The following is an 8,757-nucleotide window of genomic DNA, read 5'->3' as shown; positions in this document are numbered from 1 at the left end:
AAGAAGAAGAAGAAGAAGAAGATTGGCTGCCAGTCAAATTCTACATTGAGTAAATATAAATCTCTAAACAGACTCACCCCTCAGTACCTCAGTGCTGCCATCTCAGGAGCCCTCATGTCTCTGTTACCTTCTGGCTCTCTTTTTCCTAAAAGTAGTCACTGGTTTTCACTGTGGCTGTTTTAATAGATCTGTTACTCTGACAGGCCTCTAACAGTGGTCATCAGTTATCAATGGTTAATCTAAATACTTCTGTCCAGTGGCAGGCTGGTTTCTTTTTTCCTTATTCTCTGTATCTAGTGTTTTATACTGTAATAGCTTATCCTCTATTCATACTCTCCTATTTTTTGTGCTGTCTTTTGTGTTGAGCAGTGGGGGATGGGCTCCTTTTTTTTTGGTTCCTCTCAAAGTTTTGTGCCCTTTCTCTTTGCTTTTCCTCTTACACAGTCACTGTGGTAGCTTTGCATCAGCAGTAGATGTTGTTGGCTGGAGGTGACAGATCTTATCTGTTGGTGAGGAGTGCTGCAGAACTTACTAACTGCATTCATTTTCAGAAACATAAAAATATATGAAGGACATAAAAGCTTAAAGTCTGTTTCTTTTGTTATTTCACATTTTAAAAAAGGAACCCTAATAACACCCTAAATGAAACTTTTAACGCAACCCTTCTTTTCCACTTTGTATAAAGATATTAAATTGTATTGGGGAGTGAGGAGGTGGACGCACATGCTGAGATAAGCGAGATTTATTATGGGCATAGTTGTAACAGTCCAGGTTCAAGTAGCCAATACCGAGAGATCGGGGGACAGACATGGCAGACACCAGAATGCAACAGAACAAACAGAACATCCAACACAACAGATAACAAACAAAGACCAGCGAAAACAACGGGCAAACACAGGGCTTAAATACGACATTGGGGAGACGAGGGAGCCGAGGCACGCGGCTCTGAAGCGTGCCAAACAAAACAAAACGGATGCAAGGGACCAAAAAACAGAGAAGCAAACTAGACAGGGACAGGAGCTGAGACAGGACTAGGGACAGGCACAGACCCAGAAGCCGAAACAGGAACAACGAGCACAGAAACTGAAGCAGAGGCAGAAATGGGCACAGAGGCAGAAACAGGCACACTAGCGGAAGCCAAAGGCACAGAAACAGGAGACACAACACCAGACACAGGAACAGACGGAACACAAACAAAACGAGGACGAAACACGGAGGGAGGACGAGGAGGCACAACACAAAAAGATGCCGAACGAGAGACGACCGGAGAAAAACAAGGACGAGGGAAAGAAGAATGGACCACAGACCATGCAAACGAGAGGAGAACAGGAAAGAAACAGAAACTGGAACAGAAACCGACACACAGACAGACACCGGAACAGAAATGAAAGGAGACACAGGAACGGGAACCACAACATGAACAGGAACAGGCACAGAAACAACAGACGGGAACACAAGAAACAGGAGGCCAACGGGGCACAGCAGACATGGGAGAAATGGGAGGCCCACGGGGAACAGCAGACACAGGAACAGGAGGCCCACAGGAAACAGACACAGGCGAGGATGGGATGAGCGGGAACAAAGGGGCTGCAATGTCCACGGGGCAGGCAGGCCCACAACAACATCCACGGGGGCAGGCGGGCCCACAACGATGTCCATGGGGGCAGGTGGGCCCACAATCACGTCCACGGGGGCAGGCGGGCCGCAACAACGTCCATAGAGACTGGCGGCGGGTCCGGAGGCGCGGCAACTGGTGGTGGGTCTGGAGGTGCGGTGACTGGCGGTGGGTCTCACCAAAAGTGTTGATAAGGGAGCGCATACTGCTTAGCCTTCCTTGCTTTCTGCCATTGCCACAAGCCAGTTTGTTATCAGTGCTCCAGTACTTGAATCTGAAGATCCAGTTGCAGCTGAAAGATCTAACAGAGGACTGAAACTTGTCACTGCAGTGGTATCCCCAAGGGTTCATCTTCAGCACCTTTAGCTAGGGAACATAATTGTACTATAATACACTGTAGGTCATAGTACATAGATTTCTTCTCACCCAAAGTTTGGGTTCAGATTAAGGTTAGGTTTAGGATTAGGGCCAGGTTTAGAGTTAGGATTAGGTTTTGGGTTAAGATTAAGGTTAGGGTTAGGATTATCTGGAACATCACAGTAACAAGTGTTACAACAGGTGTTGTCACAAAGCATCTTTACAGAAAAATCCAGGTCCAAGTCCCCATGAGCATTTCCAGTGGCGACAGTGACAAGGTAAAATTCCCTGAGCAAGAGGAAGAAACCTTGAGAGGAACCAAGACTCAAAAAGGGAACCCATCCTTTGGTCGACACTGGATGGTAAACAGCGTTAGTATAAATTATTAGAATACAAATTGGGTAAAAAACAGGAGGAGCAGTGCTTAATTAGGTGGATTGAGTTTTTGTTGCAGCAGCTTCAGTATATCATAATAGCCAATCAGATTGCATCAACCAGACCAAATCAAACTGAATCTAAACCTCGTGTCCATAGAAGTGTTATGTCAACCAGAAGCTGAGACTGTTGGTTATTGGAATAAGCCAGGTTTATGTCAGATGTCATGGAAGGATTATGTAATTGTGTTGTAGCAATATTTAATTAAGCTACAATAAATTGTTGCGCACCTTAAGTACAGTTGCTCTGCACTTTTGGCTGTACTGAAACAAACAGGCTACACTTGCAGTGTCATAGACCGAAAGAATGTGTTAGCTAGGCCTGTGAAAAAATGGACAACTTCGGCCACACAAATGCTGTTAGGAATCTTGGCTCCTTCTCTGATCCCATCACCACCTCATTCAATAACTGGTTGTTATCCGTGGAGCTCCAGGAGTGCTAGATGACACAGGTGACTCACTGTTGAGGAACACACTTCACTTATTCTGGGGTCAAGAGGACCTTTTAAGAGCATGTTTGACTGTAGTTAGTACAACAAAAATACAGAGTTTGCAAGAACACTAAGCTGATGTGCCAAAAAACAGAAAACCATGACCAAGCAAAAACAGCAGACAGCAAAGCTGAGGTGTTAAAATGAGCCAGACAAGGCTACAAAAAAGGTGTTATATTTATTTAGACAGACCAGCATAAGAAGCTTATATTAATTTCAATATGTGCTTACAGAACAGCTTTATGATACAGAAAAGATTCTCCTTGTAAGGAAATTCACAGAATTTCTTTCAAATGCACAAAATTTCACAAGAAAACAAAATCTGGCTACAGGCATTTCAAGACAAAACACAATGATAACCATTTACCTCAATGCAGTATTAACAGTTTCTGTTCTCTATGCTATTTGCAACCCTGAAATAAACTGCCTACTTTTGCTTTTCCATCAACATACACTTAAAAAAAAAAGACGGTTCTTTAGTAAAGAAAATAGGTCTGTATAGAACCATGAACACTCAAAAACCCTTTGCATGATTCATTTTCAGGACAGTTGCGTGAAGTTGCATTTGCATGATGGTTACAAGCTTGCCAATTGTAACAATAGAAGAACCTTTTTGGCTGCTATATAGAACCTTTTTTCAAGAAGATTTTATATAGAACCATCTTAAGCACATTCTGCATTCATCTGAAGAACACCTTTATGATACAAAGAAGCCCTTAATCATACAAAGGGAGATGGTTCTTTGAGTGTTCATGGTTCAATATAGACCTTTCTTTACTAAATAACCCTCAAAGAACCATCTTTTTAAATGTACTTTGATGGAAAAGCAAATGTAGTCAGTGTTTTTCAGAGATAGAAAAAGTGTAAAGAACAGAAAGTGTGAGTTCTTTTTTGAGGTTAATGGAAGAATGTACAGGGTGAGTCAAAAGTCACAGGACACCGTTTTATTTTATATGCTGTCACAAGCCCCCACGATGTGGTGCACACAGACAGACAAGACACACAGACACCAAAACCAACACACAGACAGACACCGGAACAGAAACAAAACGAGACACAGGAACGGGAACCACAACATGAACAGGAAGAGGCACAGAAACAGACGGGAACAAGACAAAACCAGGAACAGAACAGGGCAGAAACGAAGGAACAGAAACGGAAGACCCACAAGCAGACAACGGGGAACAGCAGACATGGGAGAAATGGGAGGCACATGGGGAACAGCAGACACAGGAACAGGAGGCCCACAGGAAACAGACACAGGTGAGGGCGGGATGAGCGGGAACAAAGGGGCTGCAATGTCAACGGGGGCAGGCTGGCCCGCACCAACATCCACGGGGGCAGGAGGCAGGTCCGGAGACACGGCGACTGGTGGCGGGTCCGGAGGCACGGCGACTGGTGGCGGGTCCGGAGGCGCAGGCTTGCCACTGGGTGCAGCCACGGGATCAAGCTTGCCGTGGGTGTGGCCATGGGTTCAGAAATGCTGTGGGGTGCAGCCACGGGATCAGAAATGCTGCAGGGTGGGGACAGCTGCTCCAACCTGGAGAAACAAAGACACAGAAGCCACTCCCAAGGCTCATTCGACTTTTTGCCAGCCTGCACTGGTGCTTGAAAGTGAGCCGAGAACCACTGCAGGGGTTATCTGCTTGTTCCTTCCATCTAACCACGTCTTGTGCTGCAGGTCGCTCCTCCCTGCAGCGTTGATCAAGACGGGCAGACCCAAGGCGCTTACCTGAGCGCTCGTCGTCCAACTCGAAGATGGGATGGTCCTTCGTCCTCCTCCGGGACCGACGAGATGCTCGTGTTCCCTCAGCGCCAGGGGATTTGCTGTCTCCAGCTTGGTGGCGTTGGGACACGTTGACCTCGGGCTGCTTAGAAACAGCCGGAGCTTCATCCCAACGGAACAACCATGTACCGTAGTCTCACTTACTCGCTGCGTCCTTTGGTGGCTGGTCTTTCTGTAACAGGGAGCGAGGAGGCGGACGCACGTGCTGAGATAAGCAAGATTTATTAAGGGCAAATCCAGGATAATAGTCGTAACAGCCCAGGTTCAAGTAGCCAATATGGAGAGATCCTTGGGGGGCAGACATGACTGACACCAGAATGCAACAGAACAAACAGACCATCCAACACAGCAGATAACAAACAAAGACCAGCGAAAACAACAGGCAAACACAGGGCTTAAATACGACACCGGGAAGACCAGGGACAGGTGAAAAACAGGTGGAGACAATCAGGGGTGGAGTCATGAAACAAGGCGGCTAAACCAAAACAAATGCACATGGAAGACCAAAAAAAAAGCACAAGGTGTGGGAGGAGCCAATTGTGACATAAATAATGTCTATCTTAAAAAACGAAATTCCCCAATTTCTCTTTGAAGTGATTCATAGAAGAACCACAATTGTTTCAATAACTGGACCAATGAACCTATTTGAAGTTTAACCCTTTGAATAGTTATTATATAAAATAGTTATGAACACATTGCTTGATGCCTGATATATTGTTTTACAATAGTTATGAGGTCTTTTTTTTGGTCTAAAATGTCCTGCTAATCCATTTCTTTTTATTATTTTTTTTGTCAGAGGGATATGCAGATGTTGTAAACCTTGGAAGACTCCAATACTAAAAATAGGTATATGGAAGCTCATTTGAAGTTTGCTGCAGAATATTTGGAGAGGAGCGTAGATCACTAGGAGGATACGACTATAAGAGGTTAAGAGAAATGAAAACAGCCAATCAGATTGCATTTATCAAAGTCTAGAACATCATAACAGCCAATCAGATAGCATCTACCAGAGTCTGGAACATCAAAACAGCCAATGAAATTGTATCTCCCAGACTCTGGAACTGGAACACCACAACAGCCATTTAGATTCAGTCAACCAGTGATTTGCATTGTTGTTGGGAAACACATTTCAGACTCTGACCCCTAATCCGTAATAACAATACAAAATAACTGTTCTGGTCTTAAAGACTGGTTTTCTGTTGTGTATCTGAAATGATCTTGTTTTTCAAGAAAGTATTTATCTTTTTAAGCGTTTTGTCTATGTAATTAGATACACTAAGGATTGGAAGAGAACTTTTCCACTGAAGGTTGTTTAAACTTACCATTGGTTGGTCCATGCATTGAAAAGATTTGACATTCTTTTATTGATCACCATTCAACTGTTAAATGTTTAGATGAATATTGTAACAAATTATATTCAGAACTTAAGACTGCAACAAAAGATTAATTCTTTATGTTTTATGGTTCATCTTTTTATGAAAACAGAATGAAAAAAGAAACATAGGCTTGAAGCTTGATGGCCTACATATTTTTTATGTTCCTGAAAGTAAAAGAAGTTGGTAAGTCTTGCAACATCACCAACAGATCTGTCACCTCCAGCCAACACCATCTAAAATAAATTCACAACCTAAAATCTCATGATCTCCTTTTCTTCCCACTGTAGTTTTTGCTAGACTGAGAGAGAGAAAAATAAGAGTCACTCGGCTTTGTATACAGACAAAATGGGCACATAAAATGATGACACCAGTCTGCTGACCATCACTGCATTAGATTAACTGTAGTGCTTAATATTCCTCTTAACCATACCTCATGACAACTGCTTCTTCCCTCCTCTCCCCACCTAAGTGAATTTTAGTACCTTTTATTCTGAGGATGATGTGTTCAAATTTAAATTTACATTGATATGGGACTTGTGACTGTAGTTCTAGCACACGTAATGTCCAAAAAGCCAACTACAATCTTGGAAATCAATGTTTACAAGCAAATCTATATCCATATCTGAGAAATGATGTGTTCATGGTTGGTATTCTTCAACAACAATCTCACCAACAGTGTTGATAAGGGAGCGCATACTGCTTATCCTTCCTTGCTTTCCGCCATTGCCACAAGCCAGTTTGTTATCAGTGCACCAGAACGTGTAAACTCCACACAGAGAGGACCCCGGTCACCCGGCCGGGGAATTGGAACCCAGGCCCTTACTGCTGTGAGGCGACAGCACTACCCACCGCGCCACCCTGCCACCCGTTGACTGTAGCCAGTACAACAAAAAATACAGAGTTTGAAAGAACACTAAGCTGAGGTGCCAAAAAACAGAAAACCATGACCAAGCAAAAACAGCAGACAGCAAAGCTGAGGTGTTAAAATGAGCCAGACAAGGCTACAAAAAAGGTGTTATATTTATTTAGACAGACCAGCATAAGATGCTTATATTAATTTTAATATGTGCTTACAGAACAGCTTTATGATACAGAAAAGATTCTCCTTGTAAGGAAATTCACAGAATTTCTTTCAAATGCACAAAATTTCACAAGAAAACAAAATCTGGCTACAGGCATTTCAAGACGTCTGCCTTGTGGCAAAACACAATGATAACCATTTACCTCAATGCAGTATTAACAGTTTCTGTTCTCTATGCTATTTGCAACCCTGAAATAAACTGCCTACTTTTGCTTTTCCATCAACATACACTTAAAAAAAGACGGTTCTTTAGTAAAGAAAATAGGTCTGTATAGAACCATGAACACTCAAAAACCCTTTGCATGATTCATTTTCAGGACAGTTGCGTGAAGTTGCATTTGCATGATGGTTACAAGCTTGCCAATTGTAACAATAGAAGAACCTTTTTGGCTGCTATATAGAACCTTTTTTTCAAGAAGATTTTTATATAGAACCATCTTAAGCACATTCTGCATTCATCTGAAGAACACCTTTATGATACAAAGAAGCCCTTAATCATACAAAGGGTTCTTCGAGTGTTCATGGTTCAATATAGACCTTTCTTTACTAAATATCCCTCAAAGAACCATCTTTTTAAATGTACTTTGATGGAAAAGCAAATGTAGTCAGTGTTTTTCAGAAATACAAAAAGTATAAAGAACAGAAAGTGTGAGTTGATGGAAAAACGAGTCAAAAGTCACAGGACAGCATTTTATTTGATTTTATTTTTTATGCTGTCACAAGCCTCCACGTTGCGGTGCTGAAGGTGGTGTGTGTTGTAGATTTTTTCAGCATACACAATTTGTTTGAGATGACCCCAGAGATAAAAGTCAATAATAAATTAAAAAATAAAATAAAATAAAACCTGTCCTGTGACTTTTGACTCACCATGTAGTTTGTTTGAGAGACGCAAAAAGTATAGAGAACAGAAACTGTGAGTTCTGTTTTGAGGTTGATTTGGGGGAACTCCGATTATTTATTAATTTTAACATAGGGCAGAAGTGTTGAAATGGCTGTAGCCAGTGTGTATGTGCAGCTTCAGTGGTGTAGACAGACATTTTTAGGGTAAGGTTCATAAAAGGTTGGTGGGCTACCTTGGTAAATACAATTTCCAAATATGTTAATGTCTCAGAGTGTCCTTAAATCATGCTGTAGCCTATTCTTGACAGCTGGACAGTTATACTTTCCAATGCTTTTACTCTTTGGTGTATAAATAATAGCAAATCAACCAAAATGTCGGGTTCAACACTGCAGCACACTTCAATATACAGCATACCTCAGCTCATCACAGGCACTTTTGATGCAGGTAGATGAGATGTCAGACTTCTGGGATGTTTAAAGATGAGAAAAAACACGGTAAACTCAAGGCTAATTATCCCAGGCAGAAACAGACAGCTGGAAACAGGATATGCAAACAAGAGGAACCTCAGCCAAGTCATTCTAGGCCAAAGCACATGGCCACGGTGGGCACGAAAAATATTTATGGTCCATTTATGTCTTACATTTAATGATTCAATGCACTGAACTAATGATAAACTTTTTCATGCAGGCCATGTCAGCTTTTGTAGTAAAACAGCATTGGGAGAAAACTGACAATGGCAGCAAAGTTTTGCTAATTTGTTTTTGGCTTTCAATGAG

The sequence above is a fragment of the Pygocentrus nattereri genome, chromosome 12, assembly GCF_015220715.1.
Source record: "Pygocentrus nattereri isolate fPygNat1 chromosome 12, fPygNat1.pri, whole genome shotgun sequence".
In the NCBI taxonomy this organism is placed as follows: domain Eukaryota; kingdom Metazoa; phylum Chordata; class Actinopteri; order Characiformes; family Serrasalmidae; genus Pygocentrus; species Pygocentrus nattereri.
The sequence above is the reverse complement of the archived record's forward strand: the minus strand, read 5'-3'. Positions refer to the sequence as shown.